Source organism: Lissotriton vulgaris, chromosome 3_1, assembly GCF_964263255.1.
Source record: "Lissotriton vulgaris chromosome 3_1, aLisVul1.2, whole genome shotgun sequence".
Classification (NCBI taxonomy): Eukaryota; Metazoa; Chordata; class Amphibia; order Caudata; family Salamandridae; genus Lissotriton; species Lissotriton vulgaris.
The window spans coordinates 747,663,039-747,688,686 of record NC_141689.1 but is presented as its reverse complement, the minus strand read 5'-3'; positions in this window follow the sequence as shown (position 1 = coordinate 747,688,686).

Below are 25,648 nucleotides of genomic sequence, written 5' to 3'. Positions count from 1 at the left end.
AATTTAATAAAATATGTGGTTTGAGGTTTTTCTGCACAACAAGCACACTAATTATTACACTGTTTAATTCATTAGCGCAGAATGTCATGCCTCCTTCTGTACGTCTAAGCAAGAGCCTGCCCGAAGAAAGAGTGTGCGAGGAATACCTGGGCAGACCTCCATTTTTTAGCACATACCTGTGGCGCAGGAAAACTGCATTCCCTACCAGTTAAGGGATTTGAATTTAGGGGCATGTTTATCAAATAGTTGTGTTGCCCTTGCACCATGCAAGGGGGCGCAAGAGCAACGCAACAACTAAATTAGATGTCTAAAACAACGCAAGACCACCTTGCGTGGCCCTGATTGTCTTGGAAAATCGCAAGTAATGCAGCGTAGTGCAAATCGCTATGCTGCACTTATCTGCACCAAGGAGGCTTTCCATTGGTGGAGCGTGGGTGGTCACATACATCCACTCTTGAATTTTGGTGCATTCCCAGAGTTACCATTACGGGTAGACCTGGGAATGAGTCAAAATGCTACGCCACCCGAGGTAAGGCCTAATGAGGAAAAATATATTTATTTCTCGTAATGTTTCTCCCTCTAGTAGCTTGGCACAGCAGAGTCAGACTTAAATTAAGAGGTAATGTGTCAAGTATTTGTGCAAAACTTCAAATAGTAAAACTGTGAAAACACCACGTAAAAAGATGCCACATCTGTTTAGAAAAAAAAACTTAGTTCAATGAATAATGCAAGACCAAAATGACAAAAATCAAAAATTAGACCCTGAGATATGCAATTTTAAAGGTTTAGGTGAAATGAGCGCATGCAAGTGCAAAGCACCAACTGTGGTAATCTGGTCACGCCAGACTGGGAAAAAGTCATACGTTCAGGCTGACCACAATGGAGTGCGGGCCGGCTACAGGAACCCCTCCTGGGTCCACTGAAAAAAATACCTTAACTCCTGGTGTGCGGCATGTGCGGCGTTGCTTTGCGAGGCTTCTGTCGTCTGGTGTTGGTTCTGAGAAGCTGTACGATGAGCCATTGCAAGGTTTGGCTTCCCGTTGTATCTGTCCCGGGGAGATTCTCAGCGAGGCTTTGTAGGGCTTTGGGCCACTTTGGGTCGATCCTGGAGAGCTGTCGGGTGAGGTGTTGCAAGGCTTAGCGCTGCTGTTCGTAGATTCTAGTGAGGCTGTCAGCTGCGCAGCGAGGATTTGCAGGTTTTTGAGTTGCTTTGTGATGGTTCAGATCAAGACCACAAAGGCAGAGCACCTTAGGGCCCCTTCCAAGGATGCAGGATTGGGGTGGCAACACTTAGCAGGGCAGACTCACAGATCGCAGCGTCCATGTGCAGGAGACGTTTAGCTGGAAGTCTTTAGTGTCCCAGAAACTTCATAAAACAGGAGACCTGTCAGCTGGCCCTTGGAGTCACTCTAGGTCTGGGTTGTAGAGAGGCAGGTTCAATCATTCTCACTCCTGGGCAAGAGGGCAGCAAGGCACAGGTCAGCAGACCAAAGCAAGAGGCCAGCAGAATGGCAGTCCTTTTAGTAGCATATCAGCTCTTCTTCCACCACCAACCCAGAAGTGTACTAAAGTGGTAATGTCTGAGGTCCAGGACTTATATCCATTTGTGCCTTGGAAGTGGGGAGACTTCAAAGAGATACATTTGAAGTGCTCAGAGTCTCTGCCCCTCCTGTGCTAGCTCCAGACTCACTATAGGGGGGGCATGCAGATCCTTCTGTGGGAACAGACACAGCCCATTCAAATATCAGCTCCTCCCTCCCATTCTGGCCAGGAAGACGCATCAAGATGTTGACTGCCCATCAGTCACACCAAACTTCCCTTTGTATGTGGCTGTCTGGAGGGAATGCACAAAGCCTAGCTGTCACCCACCCCAGACGTGTATTTAGAAACAGGCAGAGGCACAGAATGGTTAAAGTAGGAACATGCCAATTTTTTTAAAGTGGCAGTTCTAGACTTGCAACTTAAAATCCAAAGTTGTGATTTGAAAGTGTGAGTCCAGAGATACCAAACTTGAAACGTCTATCTTTTCCCAATTAGAAATTACGCTTATAAAATGTAATAAGTTAATCCAAATGTTAACCTATGGTAGAGATAGACCTTGCAGTAGTGAAAAGCACATTTAATAATGTTTCGCCACTGGGACCTGTAAAACTTAAAACTGCATGTCCTACTGTTCAAATGCACTACACCCTGCCCTTAGGACTGTCTAGGGCCTTCCTTGGGGTGACATATGTATTGAAAAGGAATGTTTGGTCCTGGCAAGAGGGCTACCTTGCAATGTCAACATGACAGTTCAAAGCTGCACACAATAGCTCTGCAATGGCAGGCCTGAGGCATATTTGAAAGGCTACTTAAGTGGGTGGCACAATCAGTCCTGCAGGCTCACTAGTAGCATTTCATTTGCATGCCCTGTGCACATGTAGGGCATTTTACATGGGGCTTAAAAGTAAATTAAATATGCCAACTGTGGACAAGCCAATATAACCATGTTTTAGGAAAAGAGCACATACACTTTATCATTGGTAAGCAGTGGTAAAGTGCCCCAATTGACTTCCAAAAGGCCTTCAAAATGGACTCTTGGTCTTTTTTGAGGTCGTAATTAAACAAAGGGGCTCTGGACCTACAATTTGCAGATTGGTGAAGCTACAGTACTAAACCCCCTCTGTGTGGGCCCAGATCAATGGGATTCTCTCCCTGCCCTTTCCAATTTGTAGGGGAATGCGTCAAGGCTGTCCCCTGTTCTCGCTGCTGTTCGCTATTGCCATAGAGCCATTGGCACACCTGATGAGATCCAATGCGCTAGTTTGGGTCTAGCAATAAGGAGATGGTATGGAAGACCACATTCCTTTATATGTGGTGATGTCCTGCTCTTTCTCAGTGACCAATAAACAATGGGTCCTAGGTGCCTTGAGATCCTTCGACTATATGCTGAGGCATTAGGCCTACAGGTGAACGCTGGCAAATCTGTTTTGGTGTCAGTAACTGGCAGCACAGTGGGATGGGACAGGTGCCCTGACACTGCTCCCAAACAGAACACATATGTAGGGACCCAGAGCTCCTGCCTTCCAAACCATCTCAACTTTTGCCCTCTTACATTGTCATTGGAAAGCAACTTGAATAAATAGACCAACTTAACTCTAAACCTGATGTGATGCATTGCACTGTTTTAAATTACGTCTTTGCCTCGGTATCTCTTCGGAAGAACCGGGTTTTAGAACCCAGCGGCGCCATGGGCACGCCCAAAGTCTTCGGGTTCACATGTCTTAGAATACAGAGACACGGGATACTTCTCAGTGGCGTCAAAGATCAAATTTATTGGCTGCAACCAGGAACAGAAGTCTACGAAGTACGACACAAGTAGGTTCGTCAGAATCTGCTCAATTTTCGTATTGCGAGACATCGTCTTTTATGCCAAAAATCACATTCCTGACAAACACCCACTATCTACGAATTGTCCAATCAAAAGCATTATTACAAAAGGTATCGCATATCAGCTAACCTGCTTTTCAGTTGTCCAGCCCACCATCAATTACACAGGAAAGCCCAACATTCTTGCTCGAACAGGCCGGACAAACCCATAATGAAAGACCACAACCCATATCATAAATAGACCATAAAAGAAGGAACAGAAACAGATGAGAAGCAAGATAGAAGGGTGTGTGCGTGTGCAATAAACTAAACAATGTCCTGCTCTTTGATCCTAATCTCGATCAACTACCGGACAAGGAACTGTCTTTGCAAGGCTAGCTTCAGGCAACGGGGCCAGTTCGCTCAGGTCACCTAGGAGTCAGCTAACGTGTACGTGTACCAAAGACTCGCTCGGCCGTAGTCATCGGCCTATGTGAGGGCAACCACAAAATGGCTGCCGTACACAAAATGGAACCCGAGGGTACAGAACAGAATCCTTAAATACACAGTGAAGCCATCGGTTTAACATGGCGAAATCACTCGTACATGCCGCACTCACTAGTTACGGTTCGCTACTATCAAATTCGTAACGAAACCATGACCTTTATAATACGGGTTCAGAATTCACAGAACCTCAGACCCTCCTTTTGCCCTTACATAGGCAATAACCTAAACTCATGTCAATCTGACTCCTGGTCTATAATCATCAGATCATCAAGATGTTGCTGGAAGATGATCCTAGTACTTAGTACCTCTCTCGATACAGGTCTCCTTACACACGTTGTAGCACAAAGGCCACACACAGTGGGAGCACACTGTACACAAAGACAGAACAGGAAAAGAATCGCTAGAACCATCACAATGATCATCAGAATCTTCCATCCCCAGGTGGATAACAATTCCCAAAACCATCCCATCAATGACCAATCTCCTTCGTCCACATGTACAGACTTGGAGATCTTATGTAGCTTAGAAATGGCCTGGTATACTGTCGGAGCATTTTCTGGAATGAAAATGCAGCAACTTGATTGGATCAATTTACATACCCCTCCTCTATCTGCAAGTATGACATCTAACGCAACACGATTCTAAGATGATCCGCTTGGAACTTAGCAGTCACATTACTAAGGGCACCAGAAGTCTCTACTATGGTGGACTCAACCACTCTCATCAACTGTCATATGTTCCTACTATTAGCCATAGGTCCCCAAAACGGTAGGAAACCCTTGAGAAAGTCTCCCAATTCTTGTCCTACAGTATCTTCCTTACTGAAGACACCTCTAACAACTCTCGTTCTGTGGTAATCTGCTGCAGCAGTATACGTAGGGGGCAACAAAAACAAAGCATAACATGTTCCTGAAAAATCAGGGGGCAACCATGTATATGCTCTATCATAGCAGACAAAATACGTACCCTTAGCTGCTAAAAACGAATGGGAAGTCTGGGACACAAAAACATACGTCTCAGTGCAAACACTCTTCCCTAACTGAGCTCTCGGATTCTTGCCATTACCTTGCAGACAGCTTTTCTCTCAGACTAACACCATATCCAGTCACGTTCCATCCAATATATGCTCACGTCTCATCTCCAGGAATAGTCTCATAGGAATTAATTCCTCTAATCATATCTACTATTCCCTTCACTAGAGCACTATTACTCGGATTGTCTTTCATGGAACACAGAGGATAAACTTCATGGGCATAAATGAACATCGTCCCATACGTCCACACAGAACGATTATAGCTGAATGGCAGAACCAGATAAGGAATACCTTTATCCGTAGTATGAGGCATAAGCCCACACACCCAGCAATTAGTGGTGTTCACTACTAACTGATGCTGATGCAAAAGTTGTACAAAGGAGTTATTAGCGAATTCCAATCTTCTAATGGACTCATGTTCAGGCAAAGGATGAAAAGAATGCGAAGAAATAGTAGGAAAAGACATAGGTTGTGTGGTGGGTGCAAACGTCACTTGAAAAGAGAAAACAACATATCCCACCAAAAACATCGTCATGCTAAGTAGCATTAAAAGACACGTAATCAAAAAACATTTCCTATTCATTAACTTACACAGTTTTCTCTTAAAGTTCATTTCTTCAACAACTCTCTCGATCTCAAAAAACTCCATCCTCTAACTGTGCTGTTCGCGGCAGTTGATTCTCTTCTGCTCAGGTGTACGTCTGAATGTCCCAGTGTATGCCCTAGAACAAACCAGAACTATCAACCTTGTGTCTACACGGCTATACACTCCAAGTCTTTATACCGCGACCCTACAGCTGAACCCGGATGGTCGGTTCGAAAAAGAAAAATAGCTTTTTGGATGAGAGTGCGTAGTTTCAAAAGCAAAAAGAAAATTATTTGTTTATTTGTCCATTGACTCTGGGTTGTAAATTATAACGGCCTTTCCCAGGCAATGTCTGATCACGGAACAACAACTCAGGCTCAGTAGTGCCTAGTCTTAGAGAAGGAAGCACAGCTGCTTGTAAAATATCGTCGTCCTCACGCTCAGAGCTTGTCCCAACTAAACGCACATCACTGAATGGAGCAAAACGTGGCACAGTCTCAGTCTCTGAATCACCAACACCCTCCTGGACCCAATGGTCGTACAGCAGAGGCAGAGAAACCCTCTTACAATGTACGCCATGGATCCAGTTCTTCTTCCCATGAACTCTCACTGCAGTATGCGTTGATAAAAATACTTGATAGGGGCCAATCCAGCGGGACTGATCGTTCTTTGTCCGCTGAAAATTTCGTATCAGAACCCACTAGCCAAGGTCAATAGCATGTCCTGGATCTTCAGATGCTTGTGGAAGTGTATTGTGAACCTGTTGGTGTAAGACACGCAATTTAGCCGTCAAATCATACAAATAGTCAATCAGCACAGGATGCTCAATTTCACTAAACTTTGTCAGCCTCGGCACTCCCCATATATTTGCTGGGCGACCACACACAATCTCATAGGGGCTAAGGCCCACTCGAGAATGCACTGTAGTTCTGGTTGACAAAAGTGCCAATGGCAAGGCATTGGGCCATTGGAGACCAGAGCTCGCCTGAATCTTGGCTAACTTCAGCTTCAATGTGCCATTATAGCATTCAACTAAACCAGCTGATTGGGGATGATTTGCAGCGTGAAACTTCTGTCATATTCCTAAACCTTCACACACTCTCTTCATGACTTGACCCACAAATTCACTTCTGTTATCACTCCACACCATTCTCGGCAAACCATACCTAGGGAAGAATTCCTTGAGTAGGACTTTGGCTGTGGACAAGGCAGTATTATCTTTCAGGGGGTATGCTTCTACCCATCTCGAAAAGGCACAAACAACTACAAGGACGTACTTCAAGTTATTGCATCTCTCCATATGGATAAAATCCAATTGCAACAACTCGAACGGGTACGTGGGAGGCGCTAAGTGACCAGCTGGATTTGGAGTTCCCTTGCCAGGATTATACATCAGACAAACCATACAATTCTTAACCAGATTCTCCGCACATTTAGGAATTCCAGCATTCTGTCATACTGGAGCCAACAACTTACAAATCCCTTTCGCACTAATGTGAGTGATTCCATGCGCCTTTGTAACCACTACAAGCACATACGCATCAGGTAACAACCATTGCTGATGTTCTGACAACTCAATCCAACAACCAGTCGAATCCAATTTTCCTGTACTCTCTCTCCATACACTCAATTCTCTCTCAGTAGCTTCAGCCTGAATTAAATTCACACTCTCTATCGTATCTTCACACATTCCTTTATCCGGAACCCATCTTGCTGGACCCGCAACATACATTCGACTCAACACATTTTTCGCCGTCTCTTTCGCAACTTCATCCGCAAACGCATTACCACGACCAACGTCATCGGTAACTTTCTTATGTGCACTGCATTTCACAATTGCAACTTGCATCGGTAACGTAAGTGACTCAAGAAGTTCATTTACCAACTGGCCATGCTGAATCTTAGTAGCATGTGACGTTAAGGACCCACGTTCTTTCCACAAACGCCCAAAACTATGGGCAACTCCAAACACATACTGGCTATTGGTATACACAGTCACTCTCTTTCCTTTCGACAACACACATGCTCTCGTAAGTGCAATCAATTCTGCTGCTTGAGCTGAATTCTGTGGAATACGTGCAGTTTCAACAATCGTATGCAAAGTCGTACCCGCATATGCTGCAGTATCGCCATTCTGAAGTTTAAGGCATGAACCATCTACCCATAAGGTACCATCCGACTTCACAAGAGGAGTATCTTTTAAGTCTATTCTACCCTTCATTTTTTCCTCTGTCCTAAGGAAGCAATCATGCTGTTCCTTAACATCCATCTCTACAGAAATCGGCAACAACGTGGCTGGATTCAACGTGTTGCATCGCTTTATATGCACATGACTCGCCAAAAGCGTCAACTCGTAACCTGACAATCGAGCACTAGTCAAGTGCTGTGTCTTAGTCCTGTTTAACAAAGTATCCAATGCATGTGGAACCATCACAATCAACATATTATTCATTACCAAACCAGCAGACTGTCGAATAGAAACAGCTGCTGCCGCTGTAGCTCTCAAGCAACTCGGCAACTCTCTAGCTACCGGATCTAACGTCGACGAGAAATACGCACATGGACGCTGTTTATCGCCAAACTGCTGAGTCAAAACTGACAACGCACATCCCTCTCTCTCGTGAACATAGAGTGTAAAAGGCTTACTGTAGTCAGGAGTACCCAACACAGGAGCCGAACACAATGCATCACGCAATTCAGAAAAACTCTTCTGACATTCGTCAGACCAAGGAAGAAGATTTGGAGTATCCTTAAGAGTAAGTGCCAACAAAGGCTTCGCAAGCAACAAAAAATTCAGAATCTAATGTCTAAAGTACGAAGTAATACCCAAGAAAGCACGCACTTCTCTCTGTGTAGTTGGCACATTCATTTTCGCAATTGCTTGAATTCGTTCTGGGGTCAACGTTCTTCCCTCCTTCGATAAGAGATGACCTAAGTAGGTCACTTCTTGTTGACAATACTGCAACCTCAAAAGTGACACTTTATGATGAAAATCAGACAAATGTTGCAACAAAGAAAGAGTAGCTTCTTTACAAGTTTCCTCATCATCAGCAGCAACTAACAAATCGTTGACATACTGAATAAGAGCAGCACCATCAGGCAAGACAATCGCATCAAGCTGTGTTTTCAAAGCCTGACTATAGATGGAGGGACTTTCACAATAACCTTGAGGTGCGCGCTTAAACCGGAAACTTCGGCCTCCTAAAGAGAAGCCAAAAATATCTCTACTCTCCTCGGCAATCGGGATGCTGAAGAAAGCATTCTTCAGATCAATCACCGAAAACCAGGTAGCTGAAGTAGGAATCATAGTCAGTAAAGCAGTAATATCCAGAACAACAGGAAATTGTGGCACAACAATCTTGTTTACTTCGCGAAGATCGATTACAAACCTATATACAGGCGGTTGCGAAGAATCAGTATGTTTCAGGACAGGCAAAACCGGACTATTACACACATTACCTCTCGTTTCTTCGATCACACCTTTCTCAATCAAATCATAGATAATCGCTAAAGCGCTCTTTCACCATCACTAGAAATCCTATATTGGGGAATACGTGGCAATTGAACATTTGCTTTAAGCGTCACAACATAAGGTGGAATTTCCAAAACACCCACATCATTAGGACCAGTAGCCCAAAGAGTATCAGGGAGAGAACACAATTCCGGTGGAAGCCGATTTTTAAACAAATACATCGGAGAAATCACCTTCTTAACCAATGTAAGCTGTACTCCCGAAGGAGAACAATGCAATGTTGCATATAACCTCTTCAATAAATCCAAACCCAACAAATTCTCACCACAACCTGTCGTCAAAATGAGGGGTGCTTCCAATTTGCACGGTCCAACTGAAAGAGACAAAGGACTAGAAACTGGATTACGAACAGGGGCGCCAGAAAAACCTACCGAAACATTCGTCAAGCCAGACAAAGGTGCGCCAGGGAGTTTAGAGTGCATAATAGAACTCTTTGCTGCACCAGTATCCAACAGAAAAGGCTCTGACACATCTGATGTAATCACTTGAACATAAGGTCCACTCTGATCTACTGGAACTGAAACAACTCCCTCTCTTTGTCTATGGCTGTCCTAGTAATCATTACCGTCGACATTCTCACTCTCAACATAATAGTCGTCAGCATAGTACTGAGTCGATCTACCAGACGCAACATTCTGCTGATCAAAGCAATTCATGGTATTCTGTGGAGGAAAGGATCATGCATTCTGGGGGAACACACCACGTCCTCTACCTCTAGGAGCTTGCTGAACACCTCGACCTCTCACACCAGTAGCACCATTCGTACGCTGTAACGGAACCAGACAACTACTCTTAAAGTGACCTTCTTCTCTACAATATGCCAATATGCACACTGATTAGGGCCTACAGGAACACACTGCTGAAAAGACTCTGACCTTTGAGATCCTCTTTGAAACTGCTGAGGTTGCTGAAACTCACGTTGATTATAACGAGGCGGATACGCCTGTTGCAAAGGAACCTTCCTCTTTAAATCTTTAGTCTTTCTCTCTACCTTCTCTTTCTCATCCTTGTCCCTATTCTCATAATATTGTGCAGTTGCCAATATCTGCGCAGACGAAGAAACAGCCATGAGCTCTCAGAATCCTTCAACTTATTACACAACTCTGGAAGCAAGTTATGAACAAACTTATCTACGAACAACCGTTGGCCACCTTCCGTACTCATATCTTGATCACTATGATCTATAAACGTCTCTTCAAACCTAGTGAAGAAATCAGACACACTTTCATCTTTCTTCTCCTTACATGCAGACAATTTATCCCAATTCACTTGCCTAGCAGGCATCATAGTTTTCATCAAATTAATAATTCTACCAGGTAATTCTGCAACTAAAGGTTCAGGTTTGGCACCTCCTACCTGCCGACCATCTGCATCAACAATATTAGCCCAAGTATCACCTAACTCTGCCGCATGATTCTTGTGACGAATCTTCGCCCATAAGGGTTGAGGAACTACATTACCAAACAACATGTCTATATATCGGCCAAATTCATAATGCACGCATCAGCTGTCTTTGACAACTCTTTATAATACCCTGCAGGATTCTTTCGGAGATCAGGTAGAGTTTGCTTAAGAGCCAAAACTTCAGCTCGCTTCCACGGACAATGTACCCAAACACGCTGAAAATGAGGCAAAACAGGTGGAATAACATTTGCGTCCCCTTCTCTCCAAACTGGTGGAACCTCTCTCATTGGATACTGTCGCGCTTTTCTCCTAACAGAAGAATCAGGCTCATATAACGACTGAGAAGGACGCTCACTCCTAAACGAAAGCAACGTCGCAACTGCTCTCTCAACGTCGAGACCCACTATTGTTCCTTTTGCAAACTCGGACTGTACACGAAACAACTCTGACGGAGTCTGACCCAATTCACCATCTTCCCATTCCTCACGGAGGAAAGTACACATGATATCGAAGACATACCTCTGCTTTGGTGCTGGCCATTGACGGAAGACGTCCATAACCGATTCTAAATCAAATCTCCAAGAATTAGTAACCCATTTACGAGCCAAATGATCCAACACTGCCCGCTCTTCGGGACCAGGCAACTAGCGAAGCAACTGTTTACGCGCAGAAACAGGGGTCACACTCAATGACCCAAAGAAAGGAGACAAAAGACCAGCAACAGTATCAGTCATTCTCTGTCGAACAGAAGGAGAAGTTGACATAAGGACAGGAGCCACAACAGGCTGAGACAAAGCAAACGTAGGAGTAGTAGCAGAAGTAGCAAGTACAGGAGAAAAAGTCGTAGGAGTTTGAGGCAGAACTGTCAGCAAAGTCGGCGGCCCTAGAGAAGGCTGCGCTGTAGGAGAAAAACCAGCTGAAGAGGGGCTGGCGGCTGTACAACAACAGGAGGCACAACAACTGGAGGTTGCGCAACTAAAGGTTGCGGAGGCGCCGTAGAACTCTGCACATAAGGGGGTGGCGAACACAACAAATGCGACATCAAAGGATCCTTTTCAAGGTCCTCCGTTGCACCTTGCAAGAGAGGTGACAAAACTGGATAACATTTATCGATGGCCATTTTATGTTGAATATGCAACTGCTCACTCGCTTGTTCTTTTTCATTATCTTTAAACTGTATAACAGCCTCCATTATCGATATACCCTTCTCTCTTTTATTCCTTTTCGCTTCTTTAATTGCTTTCTGTTTGGCTTCCTTACGCCAGAGGCGGAAAGAGTCAAACATTGCCGGCCGGGCTTTCTTCTTAAATAGTTTAACTTCTAAATTATCTGAAATCTGTGTCATAACTACCATGGTGGGGCCATTTTAAAACACCGTCTTTCCTAGTGTATCGGACCCATACTTCATTAAACATAATAGGGCTCACACCATGTTTAGAATAGAGCTCATAAGTCGGAGTTCCAACCGGAGGTATCGGACACGAATCCTCCAATCGGGAATCCCTGTTACCACTACAACAAAATATCTTTCCAAATCTGCTAAGACCAGGTATCTTCGCTCACTAGTCTAGCTTCAAACTTCAAGGGATTATCAAACGCGATAGTCTCATAAATATACGAGTCCCTCGGCTTTGGTACTTGCAAGTATCAAATCAAAGATCCCGAAGGAAACCAAACACTAAGGACTGGGAGCGACCCACTTATACTTAACTGAGGTATCCATCACGTCACCAGAAGACCCATCTATCGTCTCGCTCTACAAATCATCACAAAAGGGTCCAAGACAGGGCGACAGTCAGGGTAGCAGTCCTTCGTAGCCGTCAGAAAGCGGGAAGCCTCGCAGCAAAAACCTTCGGACCACGACGACATACAGGGGTCGATGAAGTGGTTGGCCTTCCTCCAGAATTTCTCAGGAAGCTCCTCACGATCTTCAGGCTTGGACCAGTAAAACTGAAGTTGCCCCACCTTGGGCACCAACTGAAGAACCGGGTTTTAGAACCCAGCGGCGCCAGGGGCACGCCCAAAGTCTTCGGGTTCACCTGTCTTAGAATACAGAGACACGGGATACTTCTCGGTGGCGTCAAAGATCACATTTATTGGCTCCAACCAGGAACAGAAGTCTACGAAGTACGACACAAGTAGGTTTGTCAGAATCTGCTCAATTTTTGTATTGCGAGACATCGTCTTTTATGCCAAAAATCACATTCCTGACAAACACCCACTATCTACGAATTGTCCAATCAAAAGGATTATTACAAAAGGTATCGCATATCAGCACACCCACTTTTCAGTTGTCCAGCCCACCATCAATTACACAGGAAAGCCCAACATTCTTGCTCGAACGGGCCGGACAAACCCATAATAAAAGACCCCAACCCATATCATAATAGACCATAAAAGAAGGAAAAGAAACAGATGAGAAGCAAGATAGAAAGGTGTGTGCGTGTGCAATAAACTCAACAATGTCCTGCTCTTTGATCCTAATCTCGATCAACTACCGGACAAGGAACTGGCTTAGCAAGGCTAGCTTCAGGCAACGGGGTCAGTTCGCTCAGGTCACCTAGGAGTCAGCTAAGGTGAACGTGTACCAAAGACTCGCTCGGCCGTAGTCATCGGCCTATGTGAGGGCAACCACAAAATGGCTGCCGTACACAAAATGGAACCCGAGGGTTCAGAACAGAATCCTTAAATACACAGTGAAGCCATCGGTTTAACATGGCGAAATCACTCGTACATGCCGCACTCACTAGTTACGGTTCGCTACTATCAAATTCGTAACGAAACCATGACCTTTATAATACGGGTTCAGAATTCACGGAACCTCACTTCCTGCTAATGAATTATCCTTACCTTATTACCTGTGCATGGTTCCGCTCCCTACTTCGAAATTAACTTCCTTTATTTGGGTGGGTGGGCAACATTGTGTGGCCTTTGCCGCAAACTGTAAATCATCCTTTGAAAGAGGCCTCAGCACTCCTGACTTTTATGGGTATTATATCCCCGCTGACTGGTCCCTGTGAACAAATGGTTTACCAGGGGATGGAATAACCCTGCCTACCATCTTGAACTACATCTTCAAGGTTTTGATGGTCTTCTTGATTTTCTCTATGGTGCCCCTTGCCCTCCTTGGTTTATCCTGCAGTCAACTGACAATGCTCTGCTAGAGAGTCACCGTACGCCTAACTCAATGGAAAAGCCGCCTCACAGACATGACACCACTGTGACGGGGCACCTAGCTGGACCAGGTAGCTGGACTTGCGGTCTTTACTCAACAGGACCACATCGGTATTGCCTATTTGGGTGATGTTCATAGAGGGGGTATCCTAATGTCCTTTCAAGAATTGCTGGACCAATTACTCATGCACGCAATTCTTTCACTATCAACAACTGTGCCATGCTCTCATGACTCACTTCCCAGCAGATACACAGATCCCTTAATACAGCACTCTTGAAGGAAAGCTCATGACAGGTTGCCTCATCAAAGTTCAATTTCTATGACCCGTTGCTCGCTAATAATCAACGTGTTGGATCTCTTCTTGCACATCCAATGTAAATAGGAGATCTGGGTGGGCGATCTGGAGGACAAGTACTGGAGGGAAGCCTGTCTGGCCCTAAGGGAACTAGCTATTTCCTCACGCTTGCGGGTGATCCAATTTAACTTCCTTCATGCTGCATACCTGTCCCACAAGCGACTGCAACAGATGGGCCGTGAGGGACAAGCTGTCGGCGCCTTCTACTACACTCCAAGTGCTGACTTATTTTATGTGGTATGGTCCTGCTCGCTCCTTACTCCTGGAGTAAAGTGAGCCTGGAGATCTCTGAGGTCCTGGTGCACCACATTGATTTGGGTTCTCTGGAGGCCCTATTGGTTTTTTTTAGAAGAAATTTACGTGTCCTGTGCAGAGAGATTATTTTTTGAGGTGGCATCTTTTTTTTTCTGAAATCAGTTTATTTATTATACAAGGAACATGAGAGAAGAATAGGCAACTTCAAAATATAAAGCAAAAAAGAATCCCATCGCAAATAACAAAATACAATTCTGAAGTCATATGAGAAATAGACATTAAAATACAAACACAAAGCAAAATATGGATGCACAATAAGAAAAAAGGGGAGGTAATACCTTGTTTCCCCAACAAGGGTTATAGTTGGCCATTGTTATGGATAGGAGTATCTACACGAAATAGTCATGTGGATCTACCCCCAAAGGGAAGACACATTGAAAAAGATGTATGTAGGTCTATATTGGCACTTTGTAGGTGCATTTACCACTACGTATTGTTGTTAGTAGATTTTGGGAATAGAAAAAATATATTTCAAGCTGCAAAATAGAAAGGGGTAAACAAACCCCAAATAAGTTTGTCTTTTAAATATGCCATTTCCTGGGGACAAGCTCTTTTGAGATTAATCATAAATCCTTTAAGAGCATACCCTTCTATTTTCTTTTTGTAAATTCTGTTTATTGACATTTTTGAAGACAGAAACAAACTTTATTGAATTTAAATGAAAGTGAGAAAGAAAATGATAAGCAGTGAATTAGACTTCTTCATATTGTCGGTGCTAAACATAATGCCTTCACAAAATACAATGAAATGGGGAAAATCATATCATTTGGAAGACACAGGCAGGTCGCTCCAGGCAGCTGAATAGATAATATAGTTTTTCACAATTAGGAGGCATCAAAACCCAGAACTGGTTATATACATAACTCCTGAGGTCAACAATAACCACAGTCTTGGTGCATTAATCATCAATCACAGCAGAGGTTAGCCACCTCTCATAAGGTTCCCAGATGTCCTTCGGCCTGGACTTGGCCGACATAAGTTCCCAATAGTTAGGCAGCTGTGCCTTACAGTATGTCGCACTTGTTTTCCATTTCAATATTGTGGGGGGTCTGGTTGCTCCCAATGTATGGCTACCTGTCTTTTAGCCAGTAATATCAGTGTTTCTGGCAGCTTACATGCTTTGGGCGGGATAGTGTTGTGCACTCCAAGCAGCGCCGCCAGAGGCGAGCAGGGAATTGTCACCCCCATGATGTTGTGTTTGTGACTTAACACCTTCAGCCAAACATTTGCTACCGGCCTGCACTGCCAAGCTAGATTTAAATAAATCGCCCCAGGAGTCCCGCAGCGCGGACAATGATCATTCTCTTGATTCCCCATTCTCTGTAGTTGGACGGGTGTATGGTAGAGGCGATGAAGGTATTTGAAATGTATTAACGTGAGTCTGTAATTTGAAGCTAAGCGCTCCAGTTGTTTGCAACTCAAGGACCACTGTGATAGGCACCCCCAGCTCCACCTCCCATGCCCCTCTCGAAGTCGGAACAGCAATTGGAGATGTCTTTTGTGTGATTTTGTATAAGCGAGAGATAAGCCTATGACCCGATTCCACTTACAGTAGGTTTTCTAGCGCCGGCAGCACTGGCGGTAGGTCCGGGAATGAACTGAATCTATCCTAACAGGAAGCACGGAGCACGGAGCTGGTAGTAGATAAGTGTGTCAAGAGCCAAAGGTGGTTCTGGGTCACCTCATTGCTGCAATGTAATAAAAGTGTCAGCAGGATAAAGATCCCCTCCTACCTTCAGGTTGTGTGCCACTGTGTGGTCCCGCGCCCTATGGTCCATGAGAGGTGGACATAGTGGGTTTTGAAGTAGGGACATAGACGGTGCATATAACATATCTAGTTCTGCTCTTTTACAGAGTCCTTCCCAAGCCCACCTCACAATTTGAACTGTATCTATTTCATCCTGTGAACGTTCAAATGCCATAAATAATGCAGTGGAGAGTGGAATTGGCGCAACCTTGTCCACTTCGATGGCAACATGTGGCTGGAAGGGCATTGGATAAACCCAGAAATGTAGGAATTGTGCTTGCGCACCCTAGTGCATATAAAACAAAATCTGGCACGGCCATGCCCCCTTGTTCCTGTGATAGAGTCAGGATTTCCCAGGCAATCCTTGGCTGTTTTCCAGCTCAAACCAGCACAATCATGAGCGAACGGATACTACTGAAAAAATGCATCGGGGGGGGGGGGGGGAATGGGGACGTTAACGAACAGATAGAGCAGTTTCGGCAATATGATAATTTTTGCTACCCCTATACATCCTGCCAAAGAAAATGGAAGTGACTTCCACCTTCTCACCCTGTCTTTGATCCAAGCAATGACTTTACCATAGTTCTCTGTACATATTTTCTGCATGTTAGCAATAAACCAAATGCCCAGATAAACAACCGGACCTGATGCCCAAATAAATAGGTAATCCGTGTCAAATGCCTGAGTACCAGATGTGAGTGGAAGGAGTACGGACTTGCTCCACTTAATATTTACTCCAGACAGGCAGCTGTAGTGAACCACCTCCCGTGTCATTGTCGATAAATTTTCCTAGGGGTCTACCATGTACAACGTGATGTCATTCGCATAGCGGGACACAGTTAGCACTTGTGTGATGAAGCCAATGGCTCTATTGGTGTTGTGCTGGCACAGGTGGGTTGCCAATGGTTCTGTTAAGATCGCAATCAGCAGGGGTGAGAGAGGGCAGCCCTGCCTAGTTCCCCTAGTGATCTCTATCAGGTCTGATATCAGTCCATTTACCTGTATGCGTGCCATGGGGCGTGTATATAGGAGCTGTATTTGTTGAATGAAGTGTGGGCTTAGGCCCATCCTCATAAGGAGAGGGAACAGAAAGGCCCATTCAAGGAAATCAAATGCCTTGGAGGCGTCCAGCGTAAAACGTAACCTCCCTGTCAGCCTCCTCCTCGTATTCAGTCAGTGTCTTATGGATGGCTCCCAAGGTTTCAGCAGATGCTGTTGCGCAACATTTTCTTTCCAGGTCATGCAGCTTTGTTTCAAGCCTGTGTAGAGTACCTTGTATATCCTGAAGTTCTCTGGCCTGCCCCGCTATACAATGTCCGCGGATCACCACCTCAAAAGAGTCCCACAGCGTGCCCTCAGTTTCGACCGAGCCTATCTTGTGTGTAAAATATTCTTCTAGGTGCGTCTGGATCCCTTCGCGGAATACTGCGTCCAGCAGGGCATTGTAGGGGCGTGGTATCAGCAAAAACAGGGCAACCGGGGCATGATCCGAGACTAGTGTGCATGCGCAATGGGATAGAGCAACCACCGAGGAGTGGAGTATTGGAGACAATAGCCAAAAATCTAGCCGTGGCCAGGCACCGTGATGCTGTGTAATACATGTACCCTCCCAGCTGACTGAGTGGAGTGCCCTCCATATGTCCACTAATTTGTAGTCCGCCATTCGTCCCCGTAGCACCCCTGCCGCCTGTGGGTGAAGCGTATGTGAGGCTCCCACACTATCTTTCTCCAGTGAAAGTACTGTGTTGTAATCGCCTCCCCAAATTACCTTGGCATCGCCCAGGGACTGTACATGACGCCACACTGTCTGAAAAAAGGCGGGTCGTCCACATTTGGGCCGTACTCATTAGTGGGTATGATATTTTGGTCATATAGTGTGCCCAGTATCAGCAGGAAGCGTCCTTCCGGGTCACTAACCACTTTTACTGCCATGGGACTCCCTTTTGAATGAGTATTGCCCCCCCTCCCCGAGAATAGCTGGAATAACAAGTTGTGTGTACCTCCCCCTAGCGCCTTGACTTCAATCTGTCGCAAGCAGTGCCTCTGAGGTGCATCTCCTGTAAAAGGCATATTCCTACTGAGTGGCAAGTGAAGTATGATTGCACCAGCCTGGTCTTTCTACGGTCGTTTAACCCACGTACGTTCAAGGTCAGACATGTTAGATGTGTCATGATCTGTGGCATAGCAGATAAGGTCTGTAACATTCCTCTGACCTGTGCCTGGGGTCAAGTCACATTTCCTTGTGCATTCCTCCTATAGTTTAGCACATTTAAATTTTCAAATTAAGAAAAGAACAACTTTATAAGGCACCTAATTAGGTCATCATTATGCATTGCTATTAACAAAAAATGAACAATATAACACCCCTCCCACCCTCCACCCACTCCAACCCCCCAATCAGATTGAGATACCATGCCCGACTCACCACGATAAAACAAAAATATCAACAGTGGAGAACTATCCCAGAGGGGGCGTGAGGTCGCCAGCGAACTGCCCTGTCGCAGCGCAACAGGGTGGCCGAGCATCAAAGGAGATCACCTGAGTACAGGAGATTACGGGAGAGGCCCCTGGCCAATAATGAAACAACCCCGTACCCATACAGTCAGGGGTGTCAGAAAAGGTGTATTATTGAAATAGCATTGAAAAAAAAGTTATAAACTAATCATTGTCACTTAGCTGACTCTGGGGTGAGTCCGCTCTATCTTTTATCTTTTCCCTTTGCTGTCTGGAGTGCTGCTTGGCAAATTCCATCGCATCACTGGCCTCTGTGAAGACCAGAGGCCTGCCCTGCACGTAAACCCGGAGTTTGGCCAGGTATAACATTGCGTATTTGGTCCCAGCTTTTTGTAGTAATTTCTTTGAAGGGAAGAACTTTCGCTGTGCCACCTGTACCGCCTGGGTAAAGTCAGGAAACAGAGAGATCACATTGTTTTGGCGCCGCAACTCACTGTGCTCTCGGGCCAGGCGCAGAACGGTCGCTGTAGTTCATTAGCCACTCCAGGATCAGACACGGCGGAGTACCCGGCTGCGGGCGAGGACCAAGAGTATGATGTGCCAGCTCTACCAGGAACATAGCAGATAGGTCGGTGCCAAATAATTCCTGTAGTAGTCCCTCCACATATTTCCACATGTTTGGGACATTTGTGGATTCCGGTATGCCCGAAATGCGCACGTTGTTTCTCCTGGAGCAAGCTTCCAAGTCCTCGTTTTTGGCTTTGATTACCTCCAGAACTTTGTCAATACAAATAAGTTTCAACCTGTCGGTCGTCAGCACCAGAAACTCTTGTTTCCAGTGTGGTCAGCCTGGCTTCATGCTTGTTGATCCTGCGCGACACTTGGTCCATGCGTCCCGGCAGAGCGTCAATTTTGGCGAAAAGTTTTTGAGACAAGATTTTACGTCTTTTAGTATGGTTCTGATGTCTTCCTCTTGCTCCTATTCAAACTGTGTCTTTGGCACAACCATTTGTCTTGGGGTAGGCTGGTATTCCGCGATTCTACGTCTAAGTCGACAAGGAGCATAGAGGTAGGGTCAACATTTTTGTTTGAGATCTGTATCAATAGATCACGTGTATCTTTGAGATACGTTGGTGTCTTTTGTACCAGAGGTTTAAGGTATTCGCCTGAAAACTTGGACAGGGGTTCTAAAATCGACCTGATGCCTGAAACTATTGGTCGTCCAGGTGGGGGGGGACCTGTTTATGTGGGTTTTCGGAAGTGAGTAAAAATATGGGATCTTAGGTTCTTTTGCTTGTAAAAAATCTGCTTCTTTTTTTGAAATCCACATATTTGTTTCCGCTTCATAAACCATTATAGCTATGGTGTTCAGAAGTCTCTCTGTGGGATCTGTCGTGATCTTCTCATAAAATTTTGTATCTGACAAGAGGGCGAGGCATTGTTGATTGTAAACTTCCTTGCTTAGAATTACAATCCCTCCCCCCTTGTCCGCTGGTTTAATTACTATTTTGTCATTTGATTGTAGGTCCTCTAATGCCAAGCGTTCTTTTTTGCTTAAGTTTTGAAAGGTTTTTTTCTCATTGGTTTCCATGGTATCTACTCCTTTTAAGAGTGCTTGCTCAAAAGTTTGTAGTTCTGGAGGGACACTGCCTGTTGGGGGGTTGAACGTCGACTTTCTTCTGCAAGAAGTATCTCCTTCTTGTGGTGAAGTGGTGGTATTAGCGAAGAAGGCCTTTAGTTTAAGTACTCTGCAGAATTCAGCTAATTCACACTTGAGTTTGAAAGTATCAAGTGGTGGAGTTGGTACATATCCTAAACCTCTGTTAGTTGTGTATTGCCTTGAATGTGTGTGTAAAGAGTTTGAAATGAGTGCTACAGAGCCAGTGGGACTGCCTGAGGTGTGGTGTGATATGGGTTCTGTGTACGAGTATCATGTGCACATACACCACTATATATGACACTTGTAATGATGTGCATTCCTGGAGAGGTGCTGTGCAATCTTGGAGGATGTGCTCTGCATAAACCCACATTTATAACCCATGTGCATCTGTGTGGTGTCTCTGTGTGCTTTCCACCTGTGCATCTGAATGTGTGTGTGCTCTCACCCCATATAGTTTGGATGTAGTTTTTGTGTTGACACTATTGCATTATGATCTGGGCCTGATGATTATACAATCAGAACATGAGTCAGCCAGACTCTGCCTGATGATTTTACACTCAGAAAATGAGTCACCCAAAACACTTCATGGCATGAGCCTGGTGATTATACAATCAGGAAAAAAGTCACCAACTCAGCAGCCATCTGTTTTAGACTGGAACTATAAAGCACTCCCCTTCTGCACCCAGTTGCTAGGCAATCAGGAATTGGAGTGGCTGCGGTCACATCTTCAAGCAGCTCCGGTTGCAGCTGAACTTCATGATAACAACATCTAGTGGATCCTGAGTCACGAGCCTGGAGGGGATATCAGAGCATCATTCTGTTTCCTGAGTGTGCAGTGAACATCATCATCCTGTGTCACGAGGCTGCAGTGGACCTTGGCACATCTGAAACTGTTCAGTAACTCGCACCACCAGTCATGCACCCTTAATATTGACTGTTAACAAATCCAAAGTTTGGGATTTTCCCTTGCTGGGATGTGCTCTCACACATTGCTACAAGGCTGAGGAGGGGAAAGAGTGACAAACCACCACCACCGAGGCCGGTTCCCACTATCTCCCCCCCCTTTGTAACCCTGCGACTCTCCAGGGGGTACACCCCACCTGCACTGGCCCTCTGCCCAGACTTTTGCAACATGTTTAGGGGTACATAGCATAAGTAGAGCTCCGTGGCAGGCATGTAGAACCATACAGCGCTTAGTATTAATACCTCAAGCATGGTATCTGAGATAAACAACAAAGTTACAGAGTATACATATATGTGTATGTAATATTAATATAAGAAAGGCAGCTGGGTTCTAGATGACAACACTTAACCAACTGAGTCACAAGCTTACTGACCTATATTGCCCACCTCAAATGATCTGCTGCCAGGAGATCATGAAAAAATGTACATGGTGAACGACAAGCAGTGGCGTAGGCAGGGGGGGTGCCATGGGTGGGGGCCGCCCCAGGAGTCATCACTGAGGGGGTGACAAAACGGCAAAAATATGTATTTTAAACACATATTATTGCCATTTTGTCATTTTCCGCACCGGATACTACCTGACCTTGCTACGCCACTGACGACAAGCAAAAAGTCAATGAGTAATAGAGAGGTAACTGGTTTACACACTTTTAGTGCATTGCAATGTAGAGTTCTTTAAAGAGTTACATCTTCCATTCTTTTCTAAATTGGAGTAGCTTTGGGAGGGTCCTGATGGATGCGGGGATACTTGTTCCAAATCTTGGGCACATAAATGGAAAAAGTCTGCAACTTTTTTTATTTTTTGATACGCTTCTTTGTCTGCATTTTTATAGTGTGCTGACTATGGATGTGCCATGAACCAGCATAGATGGTGAATCTGTTTGCAAGAGAAGCAGGGGTGCTGGTCATAATTTTATTTTATTTGATTTGATTGTGAGATTTACATAGCGCACAAATACCCTAAGGCATCTAGGCGCTGTGCGAAGGAGTCTACCAGATCTAGGACTGAAGGTGGGAATTAATTGGAAATAGCAAGGTTTTTAATGATCTTCTAAAGGAGAGTAGCAGGCTTTTTTTGATCTCTATCGGAAACGCGTTCCAAAGTTTCGCTGTGCCCAGAACAAAGCTTCTTCCTCCCCAGCACGCTTTCTTGAAAGTGGATGTCTGGAGGAGCTGGCACTGAGATGAACGTAGGTTTCTGGGTGGACAATACCAGGTGAAAATTTGTTTCTGGAATCGAGGTCTGGTTCCATGCAAAGCTTTGTAAGCTTGACACAGAGAGTTAAATTCTGTCCACTTTTGTATAGGGACCCAGTGAAGTTTTTTTTGGCCTTAGGAAATGGACAGGAATTTACAAATATCCAGCAGCAGTCTGGCGGCTGTATTCTGTGCCCGCTGGAGTTTGAGCATATTCTGCGTTTGGAGGCCAACATAGAAGGCGTTTCCATAGTCAAGTCAAGAACTAACTAGAACCGTAACTAGTGTTTTTACAGTTTCACGGGGAATGAAGGTGCGCACTTTCCTGATTGACCTTAATGTTAAAAAGACCATAGAAGAAACCTTGTTAATCTGATGTTGAAAGGTCAGTCTGCCATCAAATATGAAGTCCAGATTCCTCACCTTACCGACTGGGTCGGAAGAGTTCCCATACCAGAAGGCCATCAGTTCTGTGCCCAAAAAGAGGTATCAGATCCTAACAGGGGAACCGCAGATTTGCTTCCGTTGAGCTTTAGAAAATTTGCAGACATCTATTGGTCTTCGTGGGACATACATTGGCTAAAGTGTTCAGCGGTTTCCTCAGAATTGTTTGAAATAGATACTACTGTTTGAGTATTGTCCGCATAGGAAACCAATGAAAAGCCAAACTGCCTGATGATGTCTGCTAGGGGGGCCAAATGTAGACTAAACAGTGTAGGGCTCAATGAAGAGCCCTGCGGCACCCCACATGGAAGCATAAACCGCTCCGAACAGGAGTGACCAATCTGAACATATTGGAACCTATTGTTCAGATACGATTTTATGAAGTTAAGAGCAGTATTCTTGACTCCTGCCTCTCGGAGCCTTCTGATTAGGATGTCATGTTTCTGGTTTCTAGTAATGTTTTTTAATTGTTGCAGCTAGGCTTGAAGATAGTGTGGGTCGGCAAGAGTAACTCTATAGCTTCAACAAGAAAGGGTGTGATGTAATTCCCTTTAAGTATACACTGCATGAGTCATCTTGACTTGTGCAGGATGCCCTTAAGGGGCAGGGGGCGGCTCCAACACTCGGCGGAGGAGCAAATGTCCCAGTGCAAGAAGCAGAAACATAAAATGGTAATAACTTTCAGTTGTTACCATTTTATGTTTGGTTGCAGGCAGGTGGGTGGGTGGGTTGCTCTTTGAGCAGGGCAGGGGTGGAGTGGAGTGCCCACACCTGATTGTGCAAAGCCTGTTTGGTGGGCCCTCTCGGGCCGGCCAAACCAGTCATGCTCACTCTGCCCTTCTCCATGCAGAATGCAATGCAGCAGGGCCAAACTGGCCGTAGGGGGCATTGGGCGTTTCCTCTGTGGGCGGCCAGTGTGGGGGCCAGTTTTGGGCCCCTAGGGGACACTTTTTTCTACCTGGGGTCAGCAATATTGGCTCACTGTAACAAAAGCAGCCAAAACCGGCCCACGCAAACAGCTCGGCTGCACCCACCTCCCTCCAAGGGGCGGCTTGCCGAGCAGTTTGCCAGAGCCGGTTCGGTTCCCAGTCCGGCCCTGGTTGCAGCCCGCATGGAGAACATGGCCTCCCCAATCACAGACCTGCTTGCAGTGTTGTGATTGGCATAGGGGAGGGAGCCTGGCTGCCTGTTTCCTGTTCCTGCGGGAGGCAAGAGAGCAGGAGCAGAGAAGATGCGGTACATGGCCAGCGGAAAGGAAAGTTTCATTTTTTTATTGTTAAATTACCCCCCCCCCCATGTGATCCCCGTTCCCCGCGTGACTCCCCGTCCCCACACCCGCGAGCAATGCCGGCCACAACTGTTAAGGGGTCCCATTGTGGAGTCTGAAAGGCCATGGAGCAGGGTGTCACCAGAGACCATGAAGAGTTTCGCAGCAGTTCTGAATTTCTTTCTGTCATTAATGGAGCTTTATTACACTGACTCTCCAATTGGTGAGAAGCAGTTGATGCAGCCACTTATCAATACCTAAAGGAAAATAAATTTGCTCATGAAGAAATATTTAGTGTTTGTACAAAAATCCTCATTTCTGCTCTGAATGTTAAGGTGTGGACCCACTGCAAAAGAAAAACTATTTTCAGTCTAATGATTAAGGTTGGATGGAAAACTGAAATGTCAGCTTCTGTTCAGAGTTTAATGTTGCTCACAGTTGATATTGACTATTGCAAATGAGTTACTTTAAGCCATCATTTCTTCTTTTTTAACTTGTCATACATCAATTTGGCCTTGATTTATACCTTGCTGGCATGTATACTCCGTCAAAATAGAGACATACTGTACATACCACCAAAATAAAGGTCCCAATATATGATCTGCCCAATATAGATGTGGGCAGAACATAGGTTTAATCATGGCAGAGACTACCCCATCTCCTCTGTGATTAAACCCTTCCGATGGCCTTGCGTTGAAATTGGACTAGACCTCTAGTTCCACCGACCTAATTAGGAAGGCTGGATTTAGAGGTCAGTTTTTCACTGCCTGCCACTGTAAGGAATTCCAACCGTGGTGGCAAGAGGAAGAGAAAACTGCAAGATCCTCCCCTCACCAAGGGAGAGAACTCCCATTTCTCTGATTGGCAGGGCTAACCTCTATCAGGACAAGGGAGTTATTTACTGCCAGTCAACATCTAAATTAGTCCCCGAGGGGCATATTATCAAGACAGGCGATAAAATTATCGCAGTTTTAGTGGCAGAAAACTGCCGCTAAAACGGCGATAATGGGCTTGATAATATGCTCTATGGAATTCCAATTGAAGCCCATGTTAGATGTCCTTCACATTTAACATGGGCTCCAATTGGAATTCCATAGAGCATATTATCAAGCCCAGGCGATAATTTTATCGCCTGTGTTTATAATATGCCCCTATGTCTTTAACTAATTTTATATCATTGGGAAGTTCCGTTTCCCTTCCAACTAATCTATCTGCAGGGCTGAGTTCAAACCATGTTATGGTTTATTGTTTGATGTATACATGTGCCTTCATATTTTAAAGAAATTTGACCCTCTTTAATTGGCAATGTTTTTTCCAGATGATTACTCGAGGAAAACAAACACTTCAGGTTGGAGTCAACCCTTGATTAAATTATAGCAAAGTTCTTACACCCACAACTAAAATGCATATATATATATAAATGCACAGTCAATGAAGTGTGGGGAGGAATTGACTGTGCATTTAGGGAGTTAAGTGACAGCAATGCCATGCAGTATCTCCAGGGTGGACATGAAAGCAATAACAACTAGCAAAATGATAAGGTTTTCTGCAATGCGTGTCTTTCTGTGACTGATGATCATTATGTGCTTTAGAATGAACTGAGGGATTCTATTGTTCAGATGAATATTGCACTACGTACATATTTCTTTTGGTATTTTCAG